The sequence below is a fragment of the Heptranchias perlo genome, chromosome 20 (assembly GCF_035084215.1).
Source record: "Heptranchias perlo isolate sHepPer1 chromosome 20, sHepPer1.hap1, whole genome shotgun sequence".
In the NCBI taxonomy this organism is placed as follows: Eukaryota; Metazoa; Chordata; class Chondrichthyes; order Hexanchiformes; family Hexanchidae; genus Heptranchias; species Heptranchias perlo.
This window is the reverse complement of record NC_090344.1, coordinates 28,237,049-28,249,689: the sequence shown is the minus strand read 5'-3', so window position 1 is coordinate 28,249,689 and position 12,641 is coordinate 28,237,049. Positions and strand designations below refer to the sequence as shown.

The 12,641-nt window shown below is 42.7% G+C and overlaps 2 non-coding genes across 2 annotated transcripts; one reads left to right on the top strand and one right to left on the bottom strand.

Moving 5' to 3' along the window:
- The first annotated feature begins 211 nt into the window (after positions 1 to 211).
- On the top strand, positions 212 to 296 carry trnak-uuu (transfer RNA lysine (anticodon UUU)). Its single transcript is given in 2 exon segments — positions 212 to 248; positions 261 to 296. It is a non-coding gene; the product is annotated as a tRNA-Lys (tRNA).
- Positions 297 to 3,135: 2,839 nt separating this feature from the next.
- trnag-gcc (transfer RNA glycine (anticodon GCC)) lies at positions 3,136 to 3,206 on the bottom strand. The gene has a single exon. It is a non-coding gene; the product is annotated as a tRNA-Gly (tRNA).
- Positions 3,207 to 12,641: the final 9,435 nt, after the last annotated feature.

The window sequence follows — 12,641 nt, the reverse complement described above, 5'->3', positions numbered from 1 at the left end:
AATGACAAGACATTTTGTACAACCAAGAAGAACTGCAAAATTACGATTTTGCTGCCCATGTTTCTAACATCATGTTCAACAGAAACAAGGATTCTCCTCAAATCGTTGCTGAGAATGAGAGAAAACGGACTCTCACCCTTGTTCAACAGCGACAAGGGATAATTCACATTCCTACCATGAATCCGTATGATGGAAGCAAGTCAAGCAACGAGCCTGGGTAGCTCAGTCGGTAGAGCATCAGACTTTTAAAACAGGTAGTGATCTGAGGGTCCTGGGTTCAAGTCCCTGTTCAGGCGAAAAGTTTTAAAGCAGCTGGCAAGTTCTGCCTTTCCAGCGGACCAAAAGAAGCAGGAGTGGGCGAGAGCGTCCCTCGAACCTGCTCCGCCATTTTATGAGATCATGAATGATCTTCGAACTCACCTCCACTTTCCCGACCTATCCCCATATCCCTTGATTCATTTAGTGTCCAAAAATCTATCGATCTCAGTTTTGGACACACTCAACGATTCAGCATCCACAGTCTTCTGGGGGAGAGAATTCCAATGATTCACAACCCTCTCAATGAAGAATTTATGTCTCATCTCTGTGCTAAATAGCTGGCCCCTCATCTTGAGATTATGACCGTTACTTGTAGACTCTCTAGCTAGGGTAAGCAGCCTCCCAGCATCAAGCTGTCACACCCTCTAAGAATTTTATACATATCAATGAGATCATCTCATTATTCTAAACTCCAGTGAATATAGGGTCATTCTACTCAACCTCTCCTCAGAGGGCAAACATCTCATCCCAGGAATCAATCCAGTGAACCTTTGTTGCCCTCACTCTCAGGCAAGTATATCGTTCCACAGGTAAGGAGATCAAAACTGTACACAGTACTCCAGGTGTGGTCTCACCATAGCCCTATATAATTGCAGCAAGACTTTCTTATCCTTGTACTCCAAACCCCTTTCAATAAAGGCCAACATATCATTTGCTTTCCTAATTGCTTGCTGCACCTGCATGTTAACTTTCTGTGATCCGTGTAACAATGACAGCCAAATCACCCTGAATACCAACATTGCTTAGTCTCTCACCTTTTAAAAGTTATTCTGCTTATATATTCCTCGCAAAGTAAATAACCTCAGATTTCCCCACTTTATACCTAATTTGCCACCTTCTCGCCCATACACCCAACCTGTCCATATCACTTTGCATTCTCTTTGCGTCCTCCTCACAGCTTACTTACCCACCAACATTGTATCGTCAGCAAACTTGGATATATTACGCTCGGTCGCCTCATCTCAGTCATTAATTTCGATTGTAAATAGCTCAGGCCCAAGCACTGATGCTCACGGCACCACATGAGTTGCAGCCTGCCAACCCGAAAATGACCTGTTTATTCCGACTTTATGTTTTCTGTCCGTCGACCAATCCTCAATACATGTTAATGTATCACCCATGATCCCATGAGCACTAATCTTGTGTACCTACCTCTTATGTGGAACCGTATCGAATACCTTTTGAAAATCCAAATATACTACATCCAATGGTTCTTCTTTATCTATCCTGCTAGTTACAGCATCAAAAGCTCTAATAGATTTGTTAAACACTAATTGCCTTTCATAAATCCGTGTTGCATGTGACTAATCATATTATGGTTTTCTAAGTGTCCTGTAACCACGCCCTTGGTAATACATCCTAGCATTTTACCTACTACTATTGTCAGGCTAAATCGCCTGCAGTTCCCTGTTTCCTCCCTTCCTCCTTTGGGGTTATATTTGCTACCTTCCAATCCACGGGGACAGTTCTAGAATCTTGGGAATTCTGGAACATCGAAACTAATGCATCCACTCTATCTACAGCCATCTCTTTTAAAACCCTAGGATGTAGGTCATCTGGTCCAGGGGATTTGTTGGCTTTTAGTCCCATTAATTTCACCAGTACTTTTTCTTTACTAACCTTAATTATTTTAAGTTCCTCACTCATTAGCCCCTTGATTCCCCACTATTTCTGGTATGTTTTTTGTGTATTCTACTGTGAAGAACGATAAAAGTAGTTGTTTAACGTCTCTGCCATTTCCTTATTCCCGAATTTCTCCTGTCTCTGCCTCCAAGGGACCAATGTTTACTTTCGCTAATCTCTTCCTTTATACACACTTGTAGAAATTCTTACAATCCATTTTTATATTCCTTTCTGGTTTACCCTCATCCTATTTTCTCCCTTTTTATCAGTTTCTTGGTCATCCTTTGATCATTTCTAAAACTCTTCAAATCCTCAGTCTACTACTCTTTATGGCAACATTGTAAGCCTCTTCTTTTAACCTAATACAACCCTTAATTTCTCCAGTTAACCAAGGTTGTACCACTTTTCTGGTGAAGTTTTTAATCCTCAAGGGAATGTATTTTCGTTGAGAATTATGAATTATTTCTTCAAATGTTCGCCATTGCTTATCTCCAAACATATTTTTAATTTAATTTCCCAAACTACCTTAGCGAACTTGCCACTGATAACTACTTAATTGGCTTTGTTTAAATTTAAGAGCCTAGTTTCGGAACTAACGACAGCACTCTCAACTCAATATGAAATTCTATCATATTATGATCATTGTTCGTCAGAGGATCATTTACTCTAAGATTAATAATTATCATAGAATCATAGAATGGACCATCTGGACCATCCGATCCATCAATCCCGTACCTGCCTTTTGTAAGACCAATCCGGTTAGTCCCATTCCCCATGGCCCTGCATTTTCCCCTTCAAGTATTTATCAAACTCCTTTTTGAAAGCTGCGATTGAATCTGCTTCCAACACCCTTTCAGGCAGCGCATTCCAGATCATAACTGTTCGCTGAATAAAAAAGTTTTTCCTCATGTCGCCTTTGGTTCTTTTGCCAAACACCTCAAATCTATGTCCTCTGGTTCCCGACCCTTCCGCCAATTAGAACAGCTTCTCTTGATTGATTTCATCTGAACCCTTCATGGCTTTGAAAACTTCTCTCAAATCTCCTCTGAACTTTCACTGCTCCAAGGAGAACAACCCCAGTACCGGGAAAATGCGGTCACTTCGTTCCACTTCATTCATTTTGGCATGAAACCGACCTTTGAACAGTGGCCAATTGACCCTGTTCCGGTGGTACTTTTTGGTGCAAAATGCCGATGCATTGGCCGGGAATCGAACCCGGGTCTCCCGCGTGGCAGGCGAGAATTCTACCCCTGAACCACCAATGCTTGTACCAATCATTCCTGCATGTGTCCATTTGGAATTCTATCTGAACGAACATGCCGTTTTCAGCTGCGATGACTGAGTGGTGAAAGAGTTGGGCTCAAAATTCCAAGGGGGTTTTCCTGCCTCGGTTTGAATTCTGCTGGTAGCGCGACCATTTACAGATCTCGTCAATGCTCAAACAGTTAATTAACCGTATTCACCTCTCTTTCAGCAGGAGAGATACAACAGCGTGGCCGGTGCTTTCAATTGGATGTTAAAACTTCTCTTGCAAGATTTCAAGACCCGAGAAGGAATCTGTAACTTAAATTCTGCTAGTTTGCTACACCTGACATTTATAAACTTTATTTTATTTGCATTCATCACATAAGAACATAAGAAATAAGAGCAGGAGTAGGCTAATCGGCCCCTCGAGCCTGCTCCGCAATTCAATCAGATCATGGCTGATCTGATCCGAACTGCAAATCTAAAGAACACAAGAAGTAGGAGCAGGACCCAGCCACTCAGCCCCTGGGCCCGCTCTATCTCTCCCTGTCTTTAGCTTTTCTCTCTCTGTGCTGTCCCCAATGGACTTCTCAGGCTTCCTTGAACGGGAAAGGCTGATCTAACCTGCAACACTAGCAGAGAAGGGTGAAGAAATAAAAGAATGAGACGGTAGGAAAAGTAAAGGGGCAATCCAGCTGATGCAACCAATGTCGACACATTAATGTCTCTTCGCACTCAGAGTGAAACAAAACACTAATTTGATTAAAGTATACCTATGGTAGAGTGTATGTTATCACGATGCGGAGAAATTTACTTGCGAGCATTGGTGCTTGAGGGGTGGAATTCTTGCTTGCAGTAATTCTATTCCTGTAAAACTAGTTCCTGAAGTGTAGGGTGCAAAGTATCCTGGCTGAGCGGTCTAAGGCGCTGGTTTAAAGCTCCAGTTAAATCCCACGATTTGTAAATGGATGAAAATCATAGTTTTCGTCTCCAAAACCACAGCCTCCCTCCTGTAAACAAGTAATACTAAACATCTCATCTGCTATTGTAACAGCGTAGGCCGGAGGAACCACATGGCAATTCAAATAAGTAGATGCATTTTGGAACACACCAATTGTACCTTCAACTCCGGTCGAAATGTTCATAAGGAAAAGGATTGTTTGATCTAGATGAGACTCGAATTAAAAACCCCGGCATTTCCCTGGAATCTACGGCATAAAAAGACGGCGCACTGACCGATTGCACCACTAGAGCCCGGTCACTCTGATCACCTGTCCCACTCTGCTGGAAAGAATCTGAACATAAAATGTCCTTACCTGTGGAAACGTGTCCTGTCCCCGTGATGAAACTAATATCTGCACTTTCACTTTCAGCTGCTTTCACATCCTCTGCTCCATCGCATTACAATCGGGTTTTCTGTGAACAGGTCAAAATGAACATTGCCAAAAATTCTATCAGTGGTGAAATTTGAGCCCGGAAACACCCCAGACATTGGATACACGCACCTTTGACCACCAGCTCAGGCTTCCATAAAACAGCACCACTGGTTGAAGGTCTGTTTAATGCTCAAATAAATGAATTAGAGCAAATTGACCGCATTTGCCGCGTGCTGGGATTGTTCCCTTGGAGCAGAGAAGGTTCAGAGGAGATTTGATAGAAGTTTTCAAAGTCATGAAGGCTTCAGATAAAGTAAATAAAGAGAAGCTGTTCCCATTGGCGGAAGAGTCGGAAACCAGAGGACACAGATTTAAGGTGATTGGCAAAAGAAGCAAAGGCGAAATGATGAAAAACTTTTTTACGCAACGAATAATTATAATCTCGAATGCGCTGCCTGAAAGGGTGGTGGAAGCAGATTCAATCGTGGCTTTTAAAAAGGAATTTGATAAATACTTGAAGGGGAAAAAATGCAAGGCTACGGGGAAAGGGCCTAACTGGATTGCTCTTACATAATGCCGGCACGGGTTCGATTGGTCGAATGGCCTCCTTCTGGACTGTGTCCATTCAATGATTCCACAATAATTATTATTTTACAAACAGTGAACAGCCCATCCCAAAAAGACGGTCCCGCTATAAAGCAGAGAGACACTTAATCGCTGTGAAAACGCAATGACCTCGACGTGATTTGAACACGCATCCTTCTAATCTAGAGTCAGACGCGCTACCGTTGCGCCACGAGATCCACATCCAACAGCTGGAGCCGTATCCATAAGAGGGAGATCAGTACCGACCGCCGCAGGGACTTCCAGAGGCGGAAGCAGCAACAGCAACAGTTCCGCTTTCTCATCCAGCCGCTGCCGGGTCCCGGCCTGAGCCCCGTCTGGGAGCCGCCTGCCAGTCTCTCTTCACTGAACGAGATCATTAAAGGCTCCAGCAGCGCTGTCTCGGCGAACAGCAACAGTTCAAAACCGCATTCCAGATGCGACAACAAACCCATCTGTTTTCCGCTATTCCCCAGCTGCCGGAGTGAGAGAGGCTGCGACAGCAGGATTTATGGAGGACCGAAGAGAGTGAAACTTTGTTTGGGCTTTAGTGGGAAATCCAGTGAAAGTGAGTAAGAGCTCCAGGATTTGAACCAGTAAAACTGCCTGAGCGGGAATCAGATCCAAATATCAACTGGCAACAGAGCCGTGCAGCCAATGTAAAATTTCGCTGTCACACAGCCGATCAGCCATCCTTCCAGAACACAATATCCGTCCATTCTCGCTTTCTTCTACAATATATGATGTGCAGCGATATCAGATTCAACACTTATTATTTCAAGTCAACAATATTATCCTCTCTTCACCAAATTCGTTTTGAATGTACGACTTGCTTTATAGTGATCAGTTTGCAGAATGAAGTGCTCTGAAGCAACAGAAATGTGGAGACATTGGCGACGAACTCATCAGCTGGGTTTTAACTTTACTTTTCCTACCGTCTCAGCCTGCTGGTGTTGCTGGTTAGATCAGTTTTCACCATTCAAGGAAGCCTGAGAATTCTATCAATTGAATTATTTGGATAAAAAATTAAACGATTGAATTATTTGTATAATAAATTGAACCCTTTAATTTATTATACAATTAAATTTTTTAATTTATTCATAACAAGTAAACACGTGAATTATTTATATTATAAATTATACACTTGAATTATTTATATAATAAATAAATCAATTGAATTATTTCGATAATAAATTAAACTAATGAATTATTTATATAATAAATTAAACTATTGAATGATTTATAGAACAAACTATTGAGTTATTTTTATAATAAATTAAACATTTTAATTATTTTGATAATTAAACATTTGAAGTGTTCATATAAAAATAAACATATTTGAATAAATTATATAATAAATGAAACAATTAAATTGTTTATACTATAAATTAAACAATTGAATTATTTATATAATAAATTAAACACTTGTCTTTATATAATAAATTAAACAATTGAATTATTGATATGATAAAATAAACTATTGAATTATTTATATATAAAATTAAAGGATTGAACTATTTATATAATAAATTAAACAATTGACTTATTCATATAATAAATTAATCAATTGAATTATTTAGATAACCAATTAAGCTATTGAATTATTTATATAATAAATTAAACACAAATTATTATAAAAGAAATTAAACAATTGATTTTTTTATTAACAAATGAAAGACTTGTGTTCTTTATGCAATAAATTAAACATTTGATGATATAACAAATTTTTTTAATGAATTGTTTATATGATAAATTAAACACGAAGTATTTATGCAATCAATTAAACAATTTCATTATATAATACATTAAACAATTCAATTATTGATATATTAAGTTAAACTATTGAATTATTTATATAAGTTAAACAATTGAATTGTTTAGATAATAAATTAAACACATGAATTATTATATAATAAATTATACACATGAATAATTTATGTAAAAAATTAAACACTTGTTGACAAGGGACAGAATCAGTGACAGATACAGAGATGCAAGGAAATAAACAAAGAGTATAAATGCCAGGTTCTGCAATCTAGAAGAATTTAAATTGCTGATTGGGAGATATTCCTTCTCGTGTCTTGAAATCTTGAAAGAAAGCATTGGTCGCCCGCCACGGCGGAATGCCTCTCCTGCTTTGGAAAAGGCAAACGCGGTCAATTAGCTCTAGTTTATTCATTTGGACATTGAACAGATCGTTAAACAGTAACTCACCGAGTAGAATTCAAACCGGGGCAAGAAAACCCGAGTGGGGTGTGAGTCCAACGCTTCAAACACTGGGCTATTGCAGCTGCACAAAGCAGTTCTTGCACAGCTGTAGGTCAGACTGCGGAGGGTTATCACAGGGCCTCCGTCAGACTACATGTGCTTTCAAACAGGATTCCAAATGGACACATGCAGCAAATGGCCATACGAGGATTGGTGGCATTGGCGTTGAATTCTCGCCTGCTTATCATGCGACCCGGTTTTGATACCTGGCCAATGCAGGATCGTTTTACATTCTGCACCAATGAGGAAAACGGGAACAGGAGTCGGCCATTTCGCCCATCGAGCCTGTTCTGCGATTCAGTCCACAAAATGTAGGACAAATCGAATCCGGCCAATTGCCGCACCATCAGTCTGCGCTCAATCATAGAATCATAGAATCATAGAAGTTACAACATGGAAACAGGCCCTTCGGCCCAACATGTCCATGTCGCCCAGTTTATACCACTAAGCTAGTCCCAATTTCCTGCACTTGGCCCATATCCCTCTATATCCATCTTACCCATGTAACTGTCCAAATGCTTTTTAAAAGACAAAATTGTACCCGCCTCCACTACTGCCTCTGGCAGCTCGTTCCAGACACTCACCACCCTTTGAGTGAAATAATTGCCCCTCTGGACCCTTTTGTATCTCTCCCCTCTCACCTTAAATCTATGCCCCCTCGTTATAGACTCCCCTACCTTTGGGAAAAGATTTTGACTATCTACCTTATCTATGCCCCTCATTATTTTATAGACTTCTATAAGATCACCCCTTAACCTCCTACTCTCCAGGGAAAAAAGTCCCAGTCTGCCTAACCACTCCCTGTAAGTCAAACCATCAAGTCCCGGTAGCATCCTAGTAAATCTTTTCTGCACTCTTTCTAGTTTAATAATATCCTTTCTATAATGGGGTGACCAGAACTGTACACAGTACTCCAAGTGTGGCCTCACCAATGCCCTGTACAACTTCAACAAGACATCCCAACTCCTGCATTCAATGATCTGACCAATGAAACCAAGCATGCCGAATGCCTTCTTCACCACCCTATCCACCTGTGAGTCCACTTTCAAGGAGCTATGAACCTGTACTCCTAGATCTCTTTGTTCTATAACTCTCCACAACGCTCTACCATTAACGGAGTAGGTCCTGGCCCGACTTGATCAACCAAAATGCATCATCTCACATTTATCTGAATTAAACTCCATCTGCCATTCATCGGCCCATTGGCCCAATTTATCAAGATCCCGTTGCAATCCCAGATAACCTTCTTCACTGTCCACAATGCCACCAATCTTGGTGTCATCTGCAAACTGACTAACCATGCCTCCTAAATTCTCATCCAAATCATTAATATAAATAACAAATAACAGCGGACCCAGCACCGATCCCTGAGGCACACCGCTGGACACAGGCATCCAGTTTGAAAAACAACCCTCTACAACCACACTCTGTCTTCTGTCGTCAAGCCAATTTTGTATCCAATTGGCTACCTCACCTTGGATCCCATGAGATTTATCCTTATGTAGCAACCTACCATGCGGTACCTTGTCAAAGGCTTTGCTGAAGTCCATGTAGACCACGTCTACTGCACAGCCCTCATCTATCTTCTTGGTTACCCCTTCAAAAAACTCAATCAAATTCGTGAGACTTGATTTTCCTCTCACAAAACCATGCTGACTGTTCCTAATTAGTCCCTGCCTCTCCAAATGCCTGTAGATCCTGTCCCTCAGAATACCCTCCAACAACTTACCCACTAGTCAATGTGGCCGGCCAAGTGGAAGAAGTGTTAGTAGGTGAGCACTTTGGTGACAGTGACCATAATTCGGTGAGATTTAAGGTGGTCATGGAAAAGGATAGGGAGGGGCCGGAAATAAAGGTTCTAAATTGGAGGAAGGCCGATTTAATAGAATAAGGCAGGATCTGGCCAAAATGGACTGGGATCAGCTGCTTGTAGGAAAATCCGCATCGGAGCAATGGGAGTCTTTCAGAAGGGAGATTGAGACCACACAATGGCAACATGTTCCCGTAAAGGTCAAGGGTGGTTCCAAGAACTCCAGGGAATATTGGATGTCAGGGGATATACGAGAATGGATTAGGAAAAAAAGGAAGGCTTTTGGCAGATACAAAAGGCTAAAGATGGAGGAAGCCCAAGAGGAGTACAAAAAATGCAGGGGGATACTTAAAAAAGAAATTAGGAGATCAAGGAGGGGCCATGAAATAACACTGGCGAGCAAAATAAAGGAAAATCCTAAGATGTTTTACAAGTATATTAAGGGTAAGAGGATAACTAGGGAAAAAATAGGGCCCATTAGGGACAAAAATGGCAATCTGTGTGTGGAGCCGGCAGCTGTAGGGGGGGTTCTAAATGATTTTTTTCCATCTGTTTTCACTATGGAGAAGGACGATGTAGACATAGAAATACGGCAGGGGGACTGTGATATACTCGAACATATTAACATCGAGCGGGAGGAGGTATTGGCGGTTTTAGCAGGCCTAAAAATGGATAATTCCCCAGGCCCGGACGAAATGTATCCCAGGCTACTGTGTGAGGCAAAGGAGGAGATTGCGGGGGCTCTAACACATATATTCAGAACCTCACTGGCCACAGGGGATGTGCCAGAGGACTGGAGAACCGCTAATGTAGTACCATTATTCAAGAAGGGGAGTAGGGAAAAACCGGGGAACTACAGGCCAGTGAGCCGAACATCAGTGGTAGGAAAATTATTGGAAAAAATTCTGAAGGACAAATTAGTCTCCACTTGGAGAAGCAAGGATTAATCAGGGATAGTAAACATGGCTTTGTCAAGGGAAGATCATGTCTGACTAATTTGATTGAATTTTTTGAGGGGGTGACTAGGCGTGTAGATGAGGGTAACGCAGTGGATGTGGTATACATGGATTTCAGTAAGGCCTTCGATAAAGTCCCCAACAGGAGACTGGTCAAGAAGGTACGAGCCCATGGAATCCAGGGTGCCTTGGCACTTTGGATACAAAACTGGCTTAGTGGCAGAAGGCAGAGGGTGATGGTCGAAGGTTGTTTTTGTGACTGGAAGCCTGTGGCCAGTGGGGTACCACAGGGATCGGTGCTGGGTCCCTTGCTGTTTGTGGTCTACATTAACGACTTGGATATGAATGTAAAAGGTATGATCAGTAAGTTCGCTGATGATACAAAAATTGGTAGGGTGGTAAATAGCGAAGAGGATAGCCTCAGTCTGCAGGACGATATAGATGGGTTGGTCAGATGGGCGGAACAGTGGCAAATGGAATTTAACCCGGAAAAGTGCGAGGTGATGCACTTTGGAGGGACTAACAAGGCAAGGGAATACACAATGAATGGGAGGACCCTAGGCAAGACAGAGGGTCAGAGGGATCTTGGTGTGCAAGTTCACAGATCCCTGAAGGCGGCGGAACAGTTAGATAAGGTGGTAAAGAAGGCATATGGGATACTTGCCTTTATTAGCCGAGGCATAGAATATAAGAGCAAGGAGGTTGTGATGGAGCAGTATAAAACACTGGTTAGGCCACAGCTGGAGTAATGTGTGCAGTTCTGGTCGCCACACTACAGGAAGGATGTGATCGCTTTGGAGAGGGTGCAGAGGAGATTCACCAGGATGTTACCAGGGCTGGAGCGCTTCAGCTATGAAGAGAGACTGGGAAGATTGGGTTTGTTTTCCTTGGAGCAGAGGAGGCTGAGGGGGGACATGATTGAGGTGTACAAAATTATGAGGGGCACAGATAGGATGGATAATAAGGAGCTTTTTCCCTTCGTTGAGGGTTCTATAACAAGGGGACATAGATTCAAGGTAAAAGGCGGGAGGTTTAGAGGGGATTTGAGAAAGAACTTTTTCACCCAGAGGGTGGTTGGAGTCTGGAACTCACTGCCTGAAAGGGTTGTGGAGGCAGGAACCCTCACAACATTCAAGAAGCATTTGGATGAGCACTTGAAATGCCATAGCATACAATGCTACGGACCAAATGCTGGAATATGGGATTAGAGTAGACAGGGCTTGATGGCCGGCGCGGACACGATAGGCCGAAGGGCCTCTATCCGTGCCGTATGACTCTCTATGACTCACTACAGATGTCAGGCTCAACGGTCTGTAGTTCCCAGGCTTTTCCCTGCCGCCCTTCTTAAACAAAGGCACAACATTTGCTCCCCTCCAATCTTCAGGCACCTCACCTGTAGCGGTGGATGATTATCTCTGCTCGGGGACCCGCAATTTCCTCCCTAACCTCCCATAACGTCCTGGGATACATTTCATCAGGTCCCGGAGATTTATCTACCTTGATGCGCGTTAAGACTTCCAGCACCTCCCTCTCTGTAATATGTAATCATCAGCAAAGTGATGGAAGGTGTCGTCGACAGTGCTATCAAGCGGCACGAACTCACCAATAAGCTATTAATCGATGCTCAGTTTGGGTTCCACCAGGACAAATAGGCTCCAGATCTCATGACAGCCTTGGTCCTACCATGGACAAAAGAGCTGAATTCCAGAGGTGAGGTGAAAGTGACTGCCTTGACAGCAGGGCAGCATTTCACCAAGTGTGACATCAAGACGCCCGAGTAAATTTGAAGTCAATGGGAATCAGGGAGAAAACTCTCCAGTGGCTGGAGTCATACCGAGCACAAAGGAAGATGGTAGAGTTTGTTGGAGGCCAATCATCTCAGCCCCAGGACATTGCTGCAGGAGTTCCTCAGGGCAGTGTCCTAGGCCCAACCATCTTCAGCTGCTTCATCAATGACCTTCCCTACATCATAACGTCTGAAATGGGGAAATTCGCTGATGATTGCACAGTGTTCATTTCCATACGCAACCCCTCAGATAATGAAGCAGTCCAAGCCCGCATGCAGCAAGACCTGGACAACATCCAGGCTTGGGCTCATAAGTGGCAAGTAACATTCGCGCCAGACAAGTGCCAGTCAAGATACTTTCTAACCACCTCGCCTTGACTTTCAACGACATTACCATCGCAGAATCACTCAAATCAACATCCTTGGGGTGACAACGGATCAGAAACTTAACTGGACCAACCACATAAATACTCTGGCGACAAGAGCAGGTCAGCGGCTGGGTATTCTGTGGCGAGTGAATCACCTCCTCATTCTCCAAAGCCTTTCCACCATCGACAAGGCATAAGTCAGGAAGGTGATGGAATAATCTCCACTTGCCTGGATGGGTACAGCTCCAACAACACTCAAGAAGCTCGACACCATCCAGGACAAAGCAG